This window comes from Microtus pennsylvanicus, chromosome X, assembly GCF_037038515.1.
Source record: "Microtus pennsylvanicus isolate mMicPen1 chromosome X, mMicPen1.hap1, whole genome shotgun sequence".
NCBI lineage: Eukaryota > Metazoa > Chordata > Mammalia > Rodentia > Cricetidae > Microtus > Microtus pennsylvanicus.
Genome location: NC_134601.1, coordinates 34343068 through 34364265, shown reverse-complemented (window position 1 = coordinate 34364265; position 21198 = coordinate 34343068). Strand labels below are relative to the sequence as shown.

The 21198-nt window shown below is 39.5% G+C and overlaps 1 protein-coding gene and 1 pseudogene across 1 annotated transcript in view; both read left to right on the top strand.

Moving 5' to 3' along the window:
- Nucleotides 1–21198, top strand: part of Col4a6 (collagen type IV alpha 6 chain) — a 311296-nt gene that overhangs the window by 169036 nt on the left and 121062 nt on the right. The gene's annotated exons all lie outside the window — the stretch shown is intronic.
- On the top strand, nt 731–5966 carry LOC142841563 (large ribosomal subunit protein uL6 pseudogene; annotated as a pseudogene).

Sequence of the window (21198 nt, the reverse complement as noted above, 5' to 3'; positions counted from 1 at the left end):
TTTGATGGGGTTGAAGACTAGATAGTTGTAGTTACTTTCCTCTCATGACTTGGCCAAGTTATTTATTATACAAGACTTAAACTCATTAGGATAGGATAATTATTGAAGCATTTATCACATGTTTCTTGCTTGATATATGTGTTCTTATTTATATAATTTTGTATTTGGCTTAGAACTCTTTTATTTAAACAAAAGAGGGAGGTGCTTTAGGAATTCCTACTGCCATAGCCTTTAAGTTACCTGCCCATTTGGGAGTGGCCTCTTACACTGTTTATGCCAATTAAAGAGCGTGTGCAGCCTCTTTTCTGGCTGTGGGATTGGATTGCTGTTCTTGTTTCAGCAGAGGATTGTGACTTGTGAGTCTACCCCTAAATAAATAACCCTCTATTACTCTCAATTCGGAGCTAGTATGGGATTTCTTTTAAGCATCCTTCACATGTGTACAATACATGTATGTGTGTATATATGTGTGTGTGTGTTATGTGTGTGTAACTATATCTATGTACCTGTGTGTAGTATATTTATATGTATCTATAAGTCACAAAACTGGAAAGAGAATCATTAGAAGGGGAAGACATCTTAAGGAACATAGAAAATTGAGAGACAGAGATGACAGAGAGAGGGCAATGGAATATATGTAATAAGAAAATAGAAGTAGGGACTAATTGGGGCAGAGAAGAGCTGGAGGGAGGCACAGAGGTAGGCAGTAAGAGAAGGGGACCCAAGCATAATGGCGTATCTATTAAGGTAATGATGGTGGCACTCATTACTTTGTATGCCAATATAAAATTAATTTAAAAATAAAGGCTTTTCCCTTTTGAGGATGTTATTGACTTAGAAAAAAAGTTTATTATAGAATATTATTTTGGAATTATGAGAACAAAGTGTTTGTACAACTGTCTTAGTTAGGGTTTCTTTTACTGTGATAAAACACCATGGCCAAAAGCAACTTGGAGAGAAAAATGTTTTTTCAGCTTGCAACTTTCAGATCACATTCTACCACTGAAGGAAGTCAGGACCGGAACCCAAGACAAGAACCTGGACACAGGAACTGAAGCAGAGGTCATGGAGGGTTGCTGCTTACTAGCTTTTTCCTCATGACTTTCTCAGCCTGTTTTCTTATAGAACCCAGAACCACCAGCCCAAGGCTGGCACTGCCCACATTGGCCTGGACTCTCTCACATAAACCATTAATCAAGAAAATGCACCATATATTTGCCTATAAACCAATCTTATAAGGCATTTTCTCAATTGAGAGTCTTCCTAAATTGCTCTAGCTTGTGTCAAGTTAACATAAAACTAGCCAACACAACATTTTTATATTAATAATCATGGTAGATACTTAATAATTTTTTTAAAAAATAATACATAAATCCCAAAATTACCAGTGGCTTTCATCAGGATAGGGGATTATGCATGCTGCCATGTTGCTACTTTGATGAAACTGTAAGCCATCCCCAATTAAATGTTTTCATTTATAGAAGTCACTGTGGTCACTGTGTCTATTCACAACAGTAGAAGTCCTAACTTCTACTAAGACAGAGGGGGTCACTTATAGGAGTAAACAATGACTCAAAGACAACTGCATCATGTGATCCCACCCCAGCATGGATGACAGCTCATAAAAATCTGGGAACCTAGAGCACATTGCACAGCCTACAGGTAACTCAACAGGTTGGAGAGAGTCCTTTCCCAGTGCATCAATCATTTTGAACATCTTCCAGGCCACTTAGCTTGTTTTTTCTTATTCCAGGGAACTAGTTTGGTCTCAGAACCTTCTTTGCAGCTTGGCTTGTGTGAGAGAGGCTGTCAACAGTCTTTATTGTTCACTCTTGGGAAGGAGGATCCTAAAGAATCTGCTCAGTTTCAGGGACTTCCTGAAGTTTATTTTGATTTATTTCCATTTTGTCTTAAAGAGTTTCCCTGCAGAATGGAATGTTTCAATCATGGAGGAGACTGTTATACAATAAAGCTCAAGTGTGGACATTAGGTACCGAGCTTATTTTTAGTATCAGGCATAAGAGTGGGAGAAGTAAGTTTAGGGTAGTGAGTTAGGATATGGAACAAGTTAAGGGAAATCCCAGAGGAATGAAGGAGCTTCTGGTGGCTACTATGATTGAAACCCCACTGAAGCCTGCAAAACTGATATATAGAGTAATTGCAGTATTGCACTGATTCATATATCTCTCTGTCTCTCTCTCTCTGTGTCTCTCTGTCTCTCTCTCTCTCTCTCTCTCTCTCACACACACACACACTATAATCACCATAATCAGGAAATACAACATTTACACATTATATAGGTCAAAAATCTGCATTCCAATTTCTATTTCACCCACTCTTCCCAATGATATTCTATTAGCTGTGTTTTGTTTTTGTTTTATGGCTGAATCCAATAAAATACTGGGCATTGCATTTACTTTGTCAGTTTCTTTGATTTCTGTTCAAAAGCTAGAGCAGCATTTCTCAACATGTGGGTCACAAACTCCTTTGGGGTGTCAAACTACACTTAAACAGGGGTCACCTATGATCATCAGAAAACACAGATATTTATAACAGTAGCAAAATTACAAATTACAGTTATGAAGTCGCAACAAAATTAATGTTATGGTGAGGGGTCACCACTGTATGAAGGAAAGGATCACAGTATTAGGGGGGTTGAGGACCCCTGCTCTAGAAGCTCTCAGATTCTACTTGTTTTTCTTTTGTCTTTTATGACATTGAGACTTTTTGAAGAGTTCAGGCCAATATTTTGCAGATGTGTCTCAACTGGATTTGTATGATTTTTCATCACGAATGCATTGTGATTAAGCATCTTTTTCACCACAATGTCATGCTCTCATGAGGAGGAATAGAATGCCCCTTTCTCCACTAGTGGTGATGTTAATCATTCATTAGGATCATGTCCAACATATTTCTCTATTGCAATGTTATCAGTAAAGCTCTGAATTTGTGTGAATATATCCTGTTCAGGAGCAGCCACTTTAGGCTGAAAGTATAAATTACTTGGTTCACTGCAGAACCTTGAGTTGAAAAGGCATTATCCCTAATTAAAAGAGAAAAAATAGAAGAGATTTATTTTAATAAAATAAGCTGGCACTAAGCTTCTTAGCCAAATTCATGAGCTATTCACATGACAAGGGACCTTATCTATTAGAGGTCCCTTATCCAAATTGTGAAATGCTTATGGATGATTATGTTTCAGTCTTTTTGGATGATTCCTGCTTTGGTCTAAGTTAGTTCCCTTGCACATATGGTTTGATCAGTATACATGCCTATATTGTCAGAACTGGGCCTCGTGCCTAGGCTATAGTAGAAGCTCAAAGTCTATGGAATACATTTTTACCCAATTACAACTACTGTAATCATGAATGAGAATTTAATCACACTAAGTGGGAAATATACTTGATTTTGTCAGCTCACACCAGCTGGAATGAATTTGCATAGGAAATGACAGAGCTTTCAATTTTCTTCCAGATCTTTGACTTTCTTCTTCAGGTGTTAGTCAGGGTTGTTCTGAAAAAAATAGCTTCTTTATGTTGAACTTAGGAGCTGTCCTAAGCAAACCAAGGATCAACCCTGTGCTTGTTAGGATTCTGTTTGGCTGCAAATGACAGGAACCCCCAAATAACAGTGGGGTTAAATACTAGAGCCATTTATTCCTCTCTGATGTACGGTTCCTCACTTCTGGCCAAGATAGCCTAACAAGAACCAGATTCACTCTTCTGCTGGAAACCAGGGGAAACCAGACCAAATGAAAACAATAGCTTTCAGACTTTGGAAGTGAGGCAACAGCAACAACAACCAAAACACACAAGCAAACAAAACCAAAAAAGAGTGACCCCTGGAAGACAGGCGATAACAAAGGCAAGCCCTGTAAGTTTTTCCAGTTTAGTGCCTGGAGGGCGTTCAGGCAAAGATATGGGGAAAAGAATAATAGCAAAGCTGAGTTTCACAGGAGAGGAGATAATCCTTGCTCAAAGTCCAGGGGGATCACAGCAGCTAGAATTTGCACAGCAAAGTCTTGAAGAGGAGAGGGCTATGTGAAAGAACTTGAGATCTGTAGCAAGTCTCCACCGTATCTTTGACTGAGTACTAGGAAACATGTGTGTGTAAGGAACCTAATCTAAAGCAAAGAAAGAGCCATCCAAAGGACTAGTAATAGCAGTCACAGTTTTCAGACACATCAGTGCCTCAGTGCTCAGCCACAGTGGAAAAGGTCTTTATTCGCAGAGCGTCATTGGATAGAGTACTCAAAAGGTCTTGTTTCTACGGTGGCGTCAAAATAGCCTTACATTCAAGGGTGTTCTAGACCTGGCTAATAAAACAAGTCCAGAAATATTCTTTTTCCAAGTAATTTAACTGTTTCCCAGAAAAAAGTCTAAGGATATTTATAGAAATACAAACTGTCCAGCAACAATCAAGATAAAATTCATATATAGCATTCAATAGAAAGCCGTCAAATAAGCTGAAAATACTGAAAGCTAATGAGAAGTCAGTAAATCCAAACTTTTCTATAAGTAACAAATTACAGAATCAGTAGACAGATATTTTTAAATAATTAATATATCTGTTTTGCACATTTCCAAGCTCCTAAAGGAAAGGGTGAACAGGTTAAGGCATTACTAGAGCTTGGAAAGACGAAGAATGCAATGTTGAGATGCTATTCACCTCTACCTAGGCAGTTACATATTGAATGGCAGCCCAATATGCTCTTTCTATCTTGTTACCATTCCATTTATGATTTTCAGGTTGAGTCCAAAGTTATAGCTTAAATTAACACAACTTCATTGAAACAGGGCAAAAGACTAGGGAAAACAGGACCTCTCCATTTAAAGACACATACATTTTATGGTTTGTAAGTTTGTTTTCTATTACTATGATAAAGCACTGACCAAAGACCTGCTTGGGAAGAAAGGACTTCATTATAAAATTCTAGAGTTACACTCTATCAAGGAGGAATTTCAAGTCAGGTACTCATGGCTGGAACCAAACTAGAATCCATGTCGCAATGCTGATTACTGACTTCTTCCCCACGACTTCCTCAGTCTGCTTTCGTAAATCATCCAGGACCATGAATAAAATGGTATAACCACACACAATGGACATCAATCATCAATTAAAACAATACCCCATAGCTTTGCTCCCAGGCTGATCTTATGGAAGCATTTTCTCAATTGGTGTTCCTTCTTCCCAGATGGCTCTACCTTGTGCCAAGTTGACAAAGACTAATAGATGTAACATCACTTTTTGCTTGCATTGCATAAGCCAAAACTTTAGTACCACTGTTGGCATTCATCTGAAAGTGAAGTCAGAAATTATAGTCTTGTTTTGCCCTTTCTACAAGAATAAAGACTATTCCTAGCAACAAGACTGTTTACTCTCCAGAAAATGTCAGCATCACTCAAAAGCACAACAAAGTTATTATTAAGGGCCCCAGAAGAACTCTATGGAGAGACTGCAGTCATAAAAATGTAGAACTCAGTCTCCTTAGAAAGAAAAAAAAGAAACTGTAAGTGGACAAATAGTGGGGAAATAGAAAGGGACTGGCTTCTATTCGTACTATCTGCAGCTATGTACGGAACATAGTTAGGGATGTTATAGAGAGATTCTGTTGCAAGAAGATGAAGCGATTTTACACTCAATTCCCCGTCAATACCATTTTTCCCAGTAGAATGGATCTATTGTTGAAATCCAAAATTTCTTGGGTGAAAAATACATCCTCAGGGTTTGGGTGAAAAATACATCCTCAGGGTTTGGGTGAATACAGATGCCACTTGTTTAGGATCTCAGGTACGGAAAGATGAGTTAATCTTTCGAAAGAAAAGATATTGAACTTGTTTCAAAATTAGCTGCCTGCTTTGGTTCAGGAAACCACAATAATTAAGAACAAAGATATCAAAACATTTTGGGATAGAATCTATGTTTCCGAAAAGAAAGAGGCTGCACATTTGTTCCCAGCTGCTTAGACCCAAAATAACCACACAGAAACTGTATGGCTTCTCTATGACTTCACCTCCTTTTTCCCAGCATCCAGTTTAATTTCCCCACCTAGCTCTGTTCCCCTAGATCTCTGCTATAGGCCCAAAGCAGTTCCTTATTAACCAATCATATTCACAGCATACGAAGACTTTAACATTAACATAGTAAAATTACAAATTATCATAACTAAGAAAATCTATAACTATAAATTCTTTAACTCCATCAAAGACTCCAGAAGGATATAATATTATCTAAATAAACAAGTTCATTGTAAACAACTTTCAAAACTCTAGAATTGACAGAGACTGCTCACTGCCTTGACAGTCATCTTCAGCCTACAGACCCATAGTATCTGGCAGACTTTTCCATGAAGCAGGAACTTTGAAAGACTGTTTTGTCTCTATTGGAAGTTTGTCAGTCACTTTCTTCTGTGTCCTGCAGAATGCCTGGTAGACTCTTTCATGAAGCAGGAACCCTGAAGGACAGTCTCACCTTTAGGCAAGTTCAGCAGTCATTTCTCTGCAGGTCCTGCATGTCCAGTTTATGCAACAGTCCAGGCAAGAGCAGTTTCTTGCCCAAATGACTAACCAACTCCATAAGGAGCCTCTTCAATGCCCATCTTCCTCTTGAAGTAGATTGGTGTTGCCAAGAGCAGATGTGTCTCATTGTCATGAAATGTCCTAAGTTCTTAAAACATTTTAAATGCCATATTCTTAAGGTCTCTAAAAAATTTGAAAGATGCCTTTCCATCTGAAATACATCTCATATATCTAGAAAATCTAAGTAACATGACTACAAGCTTGGCTATCATAGATGATTATCTATTAACCTATATTTATTATTATACATTATATTTTTAAATGATCTCAACAAACACAATACCTTAATCAATAACTATATATATATATATATATATATATATATATATACATACAGTATAACAAAATGGACCTTAAATTTGTATTAAGAAACCAAGAGCCATACCAATGCAAATCTCTATAGCATATTCCCTTTAAATGTAAACAAGCATTTATAGACAATATTTGGGAGTATGGGCATAGTTCTTCTCCAAACTCCTTCCTGCTGTTTATTGGGCAAAGTAATCTTTTTGATGGGTGTGCAAGGCAACCTTTCAGAGGGTCTTGTTACATCAAACAATATTAGTCTGGAAGCAATCCACAGGTTTTCATGCTCTGTGGAAACAAAAGAAGAACCTCTTTTCCAAAGGAACATATCCTTAGACTCAAAATTTGAATTTAACATGCCTTTAAAATATATGTTAGATTAGCTTAGCAATCCCCAGAATCAAATGTCTCTCTGCAGTCCAAAAATTTAAAGATAACACAATAATATACATAATCCAGACTCTCTGTGAATTTTCTATCTTTATATGGCTTGTTTTTACTCTATTACTTTTTCTACAAGTTTAATGTTTATTTTATAATCTTCACTCCTTTAATTTATGACTGTCTGTACTCTGTCTCTTTAAAGACTTTGTTTTATTTTTTAAAAGACCATTTACTTCTTTTTATAACTCTCTGTACTCTTTTTCTTCTCTCTCCCAAGCCTATATACATTTATTCAACCCTGTGAACCATTTAGAGGTTCTTTATGTCTGAATCTGTCCTGTGGTATTTCTGTAATTCTTTACTGTCCAGGAGCACTTCTTAATATACTAAGCCCTTCTTTTGAACTTAAGTGGCCACATTAACTAGGAGAAATATGGCACTTTCTGCTTGTTCTGCCCAGTCCAACAGGGTGGAGTTGTTTGCTGCTTCTGAGAGCCATGCTTGTAGCCCCATTTTTAGGCACACAGCCAGTCTATGTTGCCATTAAGCAAGTTGTAGCAGTCTGCTCACAGACTCCATTCAAATGATCCATAGCCAGACCTCCAGAAAGAGTCAGAGTTTGCACTGGCAGCACAGCCCAGAAAGTGGGCATTTTATAACTGCCACTTTTTTTCCTGCTACTGCTGAATCAGGAAAACTTTTCTTAAAGGAGTCTCAGCATGCTGCCAGCAAGATGCTAGATACCAAGATGCCATGCTTAACTCTGTTCTTTTGTGTCTAAGATTCCTTCCCATGCTTTCTCAGGTTTTATATGAATTTTAGTCCACCGTGTTGGCACTCCAATTTGTTGGAGGAGGCCACTTGTTTGTTTCCCAGCTGCCCAGAAACTGAAATAACAACACAGAAACTGTATTAATTAAATCACTGCTTGGCCCATTAGCTCTAGCTTCTTATTGGCTAACTCTTACATATTATTTTAGCCCATTTCTATTAATCTGTGTATCGCTAAGTGGCTGTGGCTTACGGGCTAAAGTTCCTTCTGGTTCCAGTGGTGCTCCATGGCTTCTCTCTGACTCCACCTCCTTTCTCACAGCATACAGTTTAGTTTTCCCCACTTTGCTCTGTTCCCCTATAGTTCTGTTATAAGCCCAAAGAAGTTTCGTTATTAACCAATGATATTCACAGCATGTAGAGGGGAAATCCCATATCAGGCAACAGTGCAGCTGGGTAATGAATAAGATCTAAGTTCACCAGCTACATAAGCAATACACTGGATTATTAAACCAATCTGTAGTATTTTAATGATACAATTAAAGACTTCTATTGCTTCTAGGTATGTTCTTAATCTCTGTAAACTAGTTGGTAAATAACACAGATCAACCCAAGGAAAACATAAAGGGGGGCATTCCACAATTTATGAGGTAAAACTGTTAATCCCTTAGGCCTACAAGGTAGAAGGAGGGACCTTGAAGAAGGACTTCCTACAGCAGGACCCGACTCCCCCAAGTTGTAGTCTAACCTCTATATGCTCACTATGATGGGTGTACACTGCCCCTAAATAAATACATACATTCATAAATATAATATTTTAAAAGAACTAGTCCTTATTTTGGGTGGCTACTATTCCCAGATAAAATATCAGAGTTCTATCAATTAGCAAAGAATGGGAGAGTAAGAATATGGAGGAAGCAGACCACCACCTGTCCCAGTTCTCAAGAGGTTCTTATCCATGTTTGAATAACGCTGTGATTCTTGACTTTAAAATAACCTTACTAAAACTCACCATCTATATTTTGTGAGACACAGAAACTTTAAACCTGTGTAGTTTGACTTTTTTTAACTCCAGCCCCCACTCCTCTGTATACATTGGGATTCACCACAAACTGCCAGAGTTATTCCATTTTCCAAGTCAGTGGCACCAAGTTAGAAGTGGAACTTAACTTTAACTTTTAACTATATTTATTGTGTCCCAGATACCAAGGCCATTCAATGTGCTTACACCTTACTTCTGAAATGGCTCGCCATCTTTCTTTCCTAATAAAGACATCACCATCTACATCGGAAACCAACCTTTACAAGGTCCTTCACGCTGCATGCTGTTAAACTTCATTGTCGTCTTCCTGAAAGGAGTAGCTGTCACCCAATAGGTACAACCTTTTCTTTCAACTGTATAACATCTACACAGACTGTCTTCGGGTTGTCTATATAACTGATCTGAAGTGTTGAATCACCTGTTTGCTACAACCCATGGCCGTTTGAACGGCTTTTCGCTATTTACAGGGCCATTATTACTCTCATCATGTCAAACTGGGTGCCATTCTTCTCAGGGGATGGTAAGTGGCCGTGTTGTTGGTCAATATTCTTCCTCAAGCAAAAAAGTATTGCTGAAAAAATGGCAGTTCTTTCAAGATACTGCACAAATCACATGTCATAGCTGGCTCACTACGTGTTCCCTCAGAGCATTTTACCCTAGCTCTGTGTGCTATCTTGAGAACACAGACCAAAAGCTCGGTGGGAAGTCAGGCCTGGGTGCTTTCCAGTTGCTAATGGCTTTGATTGCTTTAACAACCTTTCCCTCAGACACTGCAGTGTGACATTTTCGCTTTCCCCCATAAAAGCTCTCTCCTCCTGTAATCATATTTGCTTCTGTATGATTAGCATCATAACCATCATTATTCTGTAGGCCAAGTCATAGTAAAGCTGCAACTTAACATGCATAAGGGTTTGGAATAGAAAACTAGCATCTTAAAGAAGTGCTTTTGTGGAAGAAGTTAGGATGGAACTTTCAGAGCTGATTTGGATTCCCTGCTGGTTATTCTACTCTAGATCCTGAGAGCTAGCTTACTGTGGACCTGTAATGAAGCCTGTCTAGTAGTGTCCTCTCTGCCTTGCTGTGCTCTGTCTCAGTTGATTTCCTGTTGAGCACCCAGAATCAACAGCCGTGGGCTACTTGGGAGAGTGAGAATTTCTGACTTTGTGTCAGGACCCATTTTCTTTTTGGTGAGACCTCACTGTTGCGGGAGAATTGCTCATACTGCCACTCTGCTGGGCCAATAAAGGCACCTTCAGTCAAGGACGGAGTCAATTATTTGCTGACTGGGGTGAGCCATAAAGAAAACTGAGGAAGTTGGATAGAGAGGGACAGGAGGCGAGAGGAGAGAAGGACAGGAGGAGAGAAGAAGGGACTGAAGGAGGTTTCTGGGGCTTTTGGACCAGGAAAACATGGAGAGTAGGGTCAGCAGAACATGCCTCTGCTGTTCCTTGGATTTATCAGGTTTTTAACCTCAATTTCTGACTCCCGAGGTTTAGTAATACTAAATCAATTTACATAAACACTATACCTTGCCGTCGTGTAAAAGAAAAGATGGAAGTAGAAAACTGATGTGAAACCGAAACAGTTTATGAGAGCATACAGATATTTTCATAATAAGGAAAATTATTTCCATAATTTTCATAAAATATTTTCATAATTTTTAGAGGATTACACTTAAAGCACAAGAACTGTCTGCCTGTCCTCCACCAGTCAGGCGAGGTATTATTTTCATAAATGGATATTAAGATGTTAAACTCCTTTCCAGGTGAAATAGAAAATCGTTTTTCAACATGGATTTTAGAAACTTGATGCTGTATGATCTCCAAATCTAAAACTTGGTTCTATTTATTTTAAGTATTATCTCTTCGACCATGACTATCAAAGTTGGGATGACAGCTTGAACTGTCCGATACGATTAATACTATAAATTGAGAACACTTGCTAGCTAAGTACCTCTCTTTCTGACTGCTTTCTCTTTATTGATTTGTAAAATGCAGCATTCTTTGAGCTGGCTTGCACTAAATCTGTGAGTGTCTAAATCCGAATAGTGATTCTTCCCAGGGGAGACAGATCAAGGAGGGTTCTGGGAGCTTTCAGGGAAAAAAAAAAAAACAGGAAAACAACAACAACAACCAAAAAAAAAAAAACCCCGCCTTGTTGAGAGTTTCATCTAATGACACATAAAAGGCCGATTCAGCTTGAAGTTTCAGTGCCTTTCTTTGCAGTGGATTACACCTAAGCACAAGAGAGCTGTCAGTCCTCCTCCAGACAGGCAAGGCAATGGAGCTGTATTAGCAAATCAATAAATATAACATTAAGCTTTTTTCTGCCTCTGTATTTTGGACTTCTTTGTCTTGCTCACCTTTCTTTCTTTCTTTTTCTTTTCTTTTCGTGTTTTTGAGACAGGGTCTCACTAAGTAGTCCTGACTGTTCCGAGACTGGCTATGTAGACCAGCCTGCCTCAGTCTCCTGAGAGTTGGGAGTAAAGGCAGGCTCTACCGTGTCAGGTATTTGCTCTCATTTCTTAAGTGTGATCCTTCTTTAGATTTATCAGCAGAACATCTTTAAAAAAAAAAACCAAATTACTCTCCAACGACCTTTGTCCCACACCTGCCCCCATACTCTCTATTAAGAGCCTCTGTGTTCATTCTGCCTCTTCCCCCTTGGAAGTCTGTGACCATTCTGGTCATCATGTGTGTCATATTTCAAACCCTGAGGTTTACCAGAGTAGCCCACAGGCAGTCTGTCTTCCCTTGCTGCCTCTACTCTTTCGACCACTGGACCTGCGCTGAGCTTTCCTAGCTTCCAAATTTTCCCAGTCTAGTCAAACTCTTGCAGGATACAGATAAGGAAGCAGCCCCAGAAAAGAAAGTAAGTTAGGGAGGAAGTCCTGTCACAATTAGAGTATAGGAGCACCCTTTTTCTGCCTCTAGTCATCCACTTCTTCATTCCACCCATCAAGCAAAGAGAAAACACTCCAGAATGTCAGCGTTGTTGCTGTTTTATAAATAATCACTTTCCTGGCAAGCAATAAATAGTTGCTTTGAGCTATTTTCATCTAAGAAGTCAAATAAAGGGTTGAGTAGTGGCACACCTTTAAACCCAGCACTCCGGAGGCAGAGGCCCTTGAATCTCTGAGTTCAAGGTCAGCCTGTTCTACCGAGTGAGTTCCAGGACAGCCAGGGCTACACAGAGAAACCCTGTCTCATGCCTTGCCCAAAAAAGTCAGGTAAAGAAGAGGTGAGTGATCCTGTTCAGTTCCACATCCATTTCGCTGCCCTCAGATGCCCTCTTTCATTGCTAATTAAGATTGCCTAGGTAGTGGAATTGTTATAAGAACTAAGATCATACATGCAAAGTAGCTGTCACATAGCATGTGTAGATGAAGAGCAGACATTAATAGTATAGTTATTTCTCTGGAACTTAATGTGTTATCTTTCAGTGCTATGGTTTCTGATTAGTCTATAAACGAAGAAAATTGAGATTTATGGCTCTGAATACCAGTTCAAGGTGAGTTCGCCTGGTTTGTCACCATGGTGTCATTTTTGTATGTTAATTGATTGTTATTTGGCTGTCCTTTTGTGCCCCTCTTGAAAACACAGAGTGCTAAACAGAGGATGGGGTATGAGGTTTATTTTAAGTTCAAGTCTGGAAAATACTATTCTTAGCTTTTACTTTTATAATCTGAGTGGCATAAATGAAAGAGAAAAATAGTCATAAGAAATGATTATTTTTCTTGGATAAGTTCACTTCTTGAGAATTCACAAATTTTCCTTACTTATAATTTAATGTGGTAGATTTCTACAGAGAGATCTCAACAAAAGGAAATATCTGTTTTGGAAAAATAGTCAAAGGCATCGCTGGTGGCATTGCCTGGTTTCATGATGCAGTTACTTCCCACTTAGTTTTTTCCCCAGGGTATTCTCCAAGGCAATGCTTATGTTTGGGGCTGGACCATCAAAGCTCAGTTCATTTACATCTACCAAAAGTTTGACTTCCCAAATCTCAGTTCCAAACCTTAATTTCTTCCTGAAGGCATACACAGCCTCTCCTGGGTTTTTATCTTAGAGATTTTAATATCCTTCCTCTTCCAGTGTTCCTTGGATTTTGAATTTCACTCCCTCTTCTTTCAAATGCTTTGCTTCCTTTGAGTATCAGTTCTGTCTTATTAGAGGTTAATCAATTAACCACAGACTGCCCAGGTAAAATTTCACAAGATCCAACCAAGAGTGTAAATGTAGACACAACGACCCTAGAGTTTGAGGGTTTGAGTTGTCTGCTCTCTTATTCAGAAATTTCCACGGTAAGCAGGAACTGCCTGGCTGATGAAATTGGGAACAACTTCATAGGGGAAACTGCAGTGAACTTTGAGTGATGGGCGGGATTTTGGCAGAAATAAAGTGGCGTAATTTGAGTGGGCCATATCGGTAGAAAAGCATAGGATACTGTGTGCCGGCATACTTGGTTTGCCTTGAGAAAGAGATTGTCTTAAGGAGCTATTACCAGAAGAAAAGGATTTGAACATGCTTGGAATTATGCTAAAGATGACCTATTTGATAAGATGGACTTGCCTTTTAATTTAGTAATTCATTGAAGGGCTCCCCCTTCTACTTTTGTTTACTCCCTTCCATTTTCCTCCCTTTTTGAATAGTACATGTATTTCATAAAATAAAATTGATATCATCTAAAAATAATGCCATTCAAACTCTCCTGAACAGAGCCGATTAATAGTCACACAGATACACTGCCAGACTTTCTCCCTTGAAAACATAATCATTTAAATAATTTCATGCGGAGAAAGGTGGAGTTCTAAGACTCATGCCATTGGTGTAATCCCTTCTCTGTGGTGTAAATCCACAGTTTATCTACAATGATGACAGGGTCTTTCTCCTTGATTAACTTATTTTACCTGGTAAAGGTGTTGCAATAGTCACTTTAATGATTATGTAATAATACGTAAAAATTTTATCTGACTTTGAAGAAAAAACTTCAAGTTTCAAGAGACCCACATGACTAGTACCTGAGAGGACCTCCTAAGACTAAATGCCAGCAGGCAACTAGCATGAAAACAGAACCTCATCCCTAAAGCCACAAAGAACTTAACCTTGTCAATGGCAAATGTTCTTAAATTACACTTCAGTTGGTTCTTTGAATTCAGCCAGGTGAGTACGTTAATGCTATTTTCTTATATATTCTTTTTTTTAATTCTTTGGCAAATGGACCACCACTGATGGGGGAGCAAGTCCCAAGGGCAAGTGATGATAAACAGCATATCCCAGACCATATTATATCTGTGCAAAGTGGGGAATCTAGGGTCCGTACTCTAGGTCACCTTTTACTTCTGTCTTTTACATGTTCGGAGACACTATTCCTCAACTTCAGTCATCTTAGTCCAGGTACCAGAAAAGTAAAAATAACCTCATATCTCAGTGCCTGGTGAATTATTCAAACTAGCCAATCAAAAACCTATTACCATGCCTTCCATTTCTCCATAGAAACCATAGAAAGTTTGCTGCTCTGGATGCTCCCCTCCCTCTCATCTCCTCTCAGTCCTTGGTACTTTCCTACATGACTCTATCTGGAAGGGCAAACTTTCTCCTCTTGGTAACTATAAGAAAGTATATTTTAAATAGCAGTCACCTCTTAACCTGGAGGGCTCCAAAAAACCCAAATTAATAATTTTAAACTCTTAGATTTTCAAATAGTGAAGATTCCCTAAGAAGAGACCCAGCTAATTTGTGCTAACAGATGACTGCATATATTTTCATTGTTTTATGCTCCAAGGTTAATCATCTAAATGTGCAGAAATTTGTTTTGAGGCAACAAAAAAGTCGTACACATATAAAATTATATTTAAGCATACTGTAATCTGTTTATCCATTTAATATAGGATATATATCACCATGGCATTGAAAGACTGAGTAAATAAATGGAATACACGAAGCTAAACATAAAGCAGCATTAAAAATTGGGGCAGATGAGAAGCAAAAAATGGAGAAAACATAGCAGGAAGACTTGGTGATAATAAGAATCAGTGGTTAACTTGGAAATTACCTGGAGTAGATTTGGGGACACCAAGACCCAAGGCTCACCACTTCTAGAGGTTTTCCTTAATTTGTCATGAATAGAATGGATGATCAGTGTTGTGTCTCCCTGAGTAACTCCATTGCATACCAAAGCTCGAGAACCACTGGTAGATTACAGTAGTGAATGTCATTCTGAATCAAGGTGTTCTGCTGAAAGGGAAAAGAAAGGAGATTGGCTGAAAAAGCAATTGCTGAAGAAAGCACCAATAATCCAACAGTAAGAAGACCAGGAATACTCCTGGTTGTGCTTTTGCTCCTGATTTGTTAGTTTCTAATTAGGTTCTTATTAATCTAGTGGGTAGTTTTTAGGAAATTTTTGTTGGATAGAAACTTTAAGCACATGCATTTACTAGAAAGAGAGATCTAAAGAATACCCTGGGTGAAGGAAATCATTTGACTAAATTGATAAAATTGATGAGCACACTTAGTTGTGTGCTTTCCACATGGGCTTAGAGTTAGTTGACACAATGAGTAACTGAACCACCACCCCAAGGCACTGATGCCATAGGAAACCAAGGATTCCTGTCATTCCTTTAAGAAGAAGTAAATAAACTGATTTTGTGAACCAGTAGCTGGGGCACGTGATCTGAAATACAACATGAAGTAACATTGAGAACGACTAGAGATCTAAAAGCTTTTAGGTTGTTAGAGTAAGCAAACGCTAGCACAGAGACTCTGCATTAGAGCAGATGAGAGGAAAGGAGAGGGCTGAGACAAATGAACACAGAAATACACCTAGGCAATGGGGAAGTGATTGCCTAGGACAATGGGGCAGTGGGAAGAGGAAAAGTGGGCATGTGTAGAAAAATAGGAAGCCACTACAGACTAATGGAGTCTCCTTTTTCTATGGTGAACATGTTCTAAAGTTGTAATGTTTACAGAACTTTGCAAACCTCCTGAGGACCTTCTAAGAGCTACTAGATTGCTGTGTGCTTTAAGTGGGTGAATTGTATGATGTGAATTATATCTCAGTCAAGCTTTTTAAAGCAAAAGAGAGACATCCTTCACTCCACAAAAAAAAAGATAAAGTGAAGTTCTGAGGGATGTAGGAGTAAAGGATGGGACAGGTTGCATGCTTTGAGCATGGGAAAATAGGGATAAGGAATTTGGTGATAAGAAATCTATTTTGGCTTGTAGGCTCAGGAAAGGGGAAATGTATTCATTAGATTTCAGGTGCTCTTAGGTATACCTGACTGCTGTCAGATGACAGGGAATCCATCTACTGTTGAGTTTTCCTTGCCAAGGTGGGAGCATGAAGAATGGCTGGAAACAGGGTGGAAATGAAGTAGTTTGCTTCTCACGCTCTATAGGATGGTACTCCCACCAGACAGTCGCATTAAATAAGAACTAGCAATATCAACTGCTAATTAAGAGAACCCAGGATTCCCCTCTTTATAGACCCCCGCCAAGGGAAACTTTCTGGGACCATCTCTGGTTCTGTTACATAGTTCTGGCTGCAGTTCAAGATGTGCTCCGTGACACACAAGCAGGTCATGTGTAGCTCGAGCACCAGATGGCCATTTCTCCCTGCCTTAAATGCTTGAGTCAAGTCCTTAAGAGTATAAATAATTTACTCGTTATTCAACTGACTCGAGTTAATATTATTTCCCAAAATACACTGCCTGCACTCTTACATTTACTAATACTTTTCCTGCCAAGGTCTTCCAAATATCTCAGATATTTATTTTATTGGTAAAAATACAACTTGACCCAAACTCTGAAGTAAATTGGAGATGATGGGAGCATCTTTAGTCAGCCCAGTGGGGGGTTTTTAAAGTCAAGCTGTCCCTCTCCCTTGGGACTAGAAACAACCGTGTGAGCTGCCGCTTTCCATCATCGATTTATTGGCTGCTGAGGCCTGTGGCGGGTGTGGTTTTCCTGTGTTTAGCTTTTGGAGCTCTCAGGGATAGTTGCTTGGAACAGAGAGCTGACAGGATTATTGCTCAGCAAGCTTGCTGGCCACAGCTCACAGCGCTCCACCACCAGTGACGGATTTTATGGCTGATTTAATGAGCTGAACCAGTACTTGAAGAAGCACCGTGAAGAGCTGTTGGCATCTTGTTCTGCCGTCTGAAGAGGTCTGAGCGTCTTCTCGTTAAGGCATCCTTTTTCTATCTCTTTTTGCTCAAGGTTTTGTTGTCCTTCCTGAAGTGCCGGGACAGTACCTCCTGTGCTCCTGGAGCACCGTGTGAGCTCAGTGGGGTGCAAGAGGAGGACTTAGCTCCCCCCGTTTTCGTGTAGCAAATGGAAGCCCACAAGGACAGAAAATGACTAAATTTCTCATTACCTTATTGTTCCAGGCCATCAAGCTTCTTAGTCACACTGAGAATATTGGCTTGATTTCTTAGAAGCCTTGAAAATTCCAAAAATTACCTTCACAGTATCATTACATGTGAGGCACACCACCTCTTTAAGCAACTATCAACTAATTGTCATTCTGTAACACTCCAAAAGTCACTGTCTTAAAATCTGTATAATATCTCACCGGTCCCCAAGTTTTCTGAGCATTGGCCAGTCTGGGCTCAGTCATAGGTCTGTGGTATGCTAGGAGTTCCTAGGCTGAAGGCAGTTCTGCTTTGTGTTTTTCTTCCTCCTCTTTCTCCACCTCCTCCTTCTCTACCTCCTTCACCTCCTCCAAACCTCAGTGGGCTAGACTCAGCATGTTCTTTCCATATTTAAGGCTGCAATGCAAAGGCAAACAGATAAACAGAATGCCTCTTGGGCATAGGCTCTAAAAGTCTCACCGTTAATTTCCATTACATTCTGTTAGCCAAGGCAAGTTACATGATACAACCTAGAATCAATTAATGGGAAATATACGTCCCATCTCTTCTGGGGAGAAAAAAAGATTCATTAAAATGGCACAGATAAGGAACCAACAAAAAATCAAGGCAAAAGTGCAATCTGCCACAGGTGGGTAAGGCAGATATGATTGTTCCCATTTTACAGATGAAAAACACTATGCTCAGAGCTAAATGATTCACTCAAGGCCCCACCAAAAATTTGGTGAGCGCCCAAATGTAAATCCAACCTTCATAAGTCTTCATTCGAGTTGCTTTTTGCCATTCTATGTATTCCTACTTCCTTCCCATAACTTGCTAAAGGCCTCCAAGTAATTGGGGGAATGACCACTTGAGGCGTGATCCTGTTTTCTTCCATTCATTTGCCCTTAAGATTTGGTTCATCTTCCCCTTTCGCAGTCATCACCAACTACCATTCAGCCCTGACTGGGCATGGAAGGTGAATGAAATTCCCTCAGTGCGCGCGCGCACACACACACACACACACACACACACACACACAGAAAAGCATATATACAAATTCTCCGATCTCTGAAACAGATAGAGCAAAATCTTCATTTTAAATAAAAATCAGTTTTATAAAGGAAAATCCTGACATCACATGGCAGTTGAACAAGAATAACGTTAAAGTTAACATACTGTAATTTTTTTAAAGAACAGGACTGTTAACTCACCACAAATCTCTCAGTCTACTACTGAGTGCTGCTTCTGGGCTTCACGCAGATGTTAATAGGCCCAGGGTAGTTTGGGGTTAGAGCTTCCTTGCCTGCCTTTGTACCCCGGTGGCTCTCACAGCATGCATCTGCCCCATCCTGCCCTGTCTGATCAGATAGAATTTCAGACTACAGATTTTCATTGCTAGCCCAAAGAGATTTAAACTGATCTTTCTGACACTGACTAAGAATTTCTCTAGTGTAAGTCTCCATGGCAACTCTGTGCCCTTGTCTTTCAACACACTTGCGCTCTTAAATCTAGCCTCTGGCATCCTATAGGTAGGAGATACTATCTGACCTTAAATGTACCCCCTCTGGGTTTCTGCCTGACCTATACTGACAATGTGCTTGGCTCTTGTAAAGCTTCTATACAGAGGTCCTTGTGACTGGAGATTCTGAAAGCCTCCCAGCTCCATCCCCCATTTACTTGGCAGTTTTCTTCCCTGATCTATTTTACTGCACAACTTAGAGCAGCTGGTTGATATGGCTGTCTGGCTCTCCCATTCAGGAAGGCTCGGTTTCATGTCTTTTCACTCTGATGGTTAACATGGCTCAGCCTCAGCCAAAAGGCTGAGTTCTCATCTTCTATTTCCCAATGTTTCCTTGGAAGACTAGAAGACTGATGACTCCCAGTAATATTTGCAGACAGGAAGTAAGCAAGGATTCTCTATAATGGGAGGACCAAGAGACAGCAACTGTCTATGAGCCTTCAGAAATGACAGCTAAATCTGGGGGGGGGGATAAATAAAGATAAGGTTGTGGGGGCAATGTTCCTACTGAAAAAAAAAATTACTGTTGTTTCAGAAAGTCAATAAATTCAGACAGTGTCTGCTTTGGGCCCTGATTTTCTTGCTGGATCATTACACAGAAGAGAGCTGTACAGCAACCGTGTCAGCAAAGATCAGGAAAGAGAAAAGTCAGGCTATGTGTGTTGTCATGGATATGCCGTCTTCTGCTTTGGAATACTCCCACCAGGCTGTGGAAAGGAAGAAAAGATTCCGCTATCTACTCCCAACTTGCTTACCTGATGCTTGGCAGCACTGTATGATAGTAAGGAGTGTGGGTTCTACACCCTCTAGACCTGAGCCTTTTTTGCTGTGTACATTTTGCTAAGTTTCTTAACTTAGTTTATTCATCCATAAAATGGGCACAATGCATGCTACTTCATGTGAGATTTCACTAGGATTAAATAAAATAATGTCAAAAATAATGTCCATAATGTTCTTTGACACCATGCTGTGCTCATAGCAGGTACTACACAAATATTAGCAATTATTAACCTTAGTTGACGTGCATTTCGATTACTTTTTTAAAAAATTAACTATAGCAGTGAATTGAGACTGTGGTATCTGTTGACTATGCGTTTTTAGATAAACCCTTTTGACATAACAAAAGCTTTCCTTACCTCCACTTAACTGAATTGATGGATTAACTTGACATTTTCCTTTCTACTAAAATACACGTGCTCACTAATGCTTGGGATACACTGGAAGTTCAAGACCAGTTTCCTTGCTTCTATTGGTCCCTAACACGTCTGCTTCCACACACAAAGTTGAATGCTTACCAAGAAGCACCTGTGTTGCTGCCAAATCCATTACACTAGTTATAATTAAGGAATTGGATATACATTTGTGAAATATTAGTGCAGGGAGCAACTGTCTCCATGCAATCTAAGGTCAGTGTTTGGGAAGACTTGATAAAGAAAAGTTGTCTTAAAAGCAGCTCTATTTCTCAAAGTAAAGCAGAAACTGGAACCCAAATGGAGATACAGCTGGGGTATCATTTTTGCAGGAAAACATCTGTGATGTCCTTGTCTGAGAACTGACCTATAAGAAAAAGGCTTAGCCTTACAGCCTATCACCAGACTGTGTGAGTGTGTTTGGATGTTTTCGGTCTTTGCATCACTTTCACCCAGCATTTTTCTTCCCCCTCTGTCTTGAGAACCTATTTTGATATCTACAGACCGGCAGTGATCTCTTCAATCAACCTCTATGCCTGTTATCTTTCCCCAATTCCCATCATGTGGTTCTTCTCCCACTCCCTTTTCCCTCTCTCTTCACCCGCCTCAGATCCCCCTCAAAGTCACAACTGAACAGTGGCCCTTCTATGTTTAGACGTCCTTTGATAACATCATCTCACGCCCACAACCCCTAAGGACCCTGTGTTTGTTTGTGACACTAAGTGACCTGTAAAGTACTTGAAGTTTTTGTCTTCTTCTAAATAGAAGTTTTATTCTTGTTGGAAGTGGTTTATGAATCAAAAAAAAAAAAAACAAATGAAATCTTAGTTGCAACTTCAATTATTTATTATCTGTCTCCTCCACTGTAAGCCTAGGGAAGACAGGAGTGTTCTCTGTCTCATCCACTGCTGCAATTATCATCAGTACCTGGCTCGTAGACTAAGTCATACCTAATAGTTAAAATAACTTGGGCAACTTTGTTGGATCCAGACAAAATATGCTTATCAATTATTAATCTACTTTGTACATGAGTAAGGAAGAAATGAAGGCAGATGGTC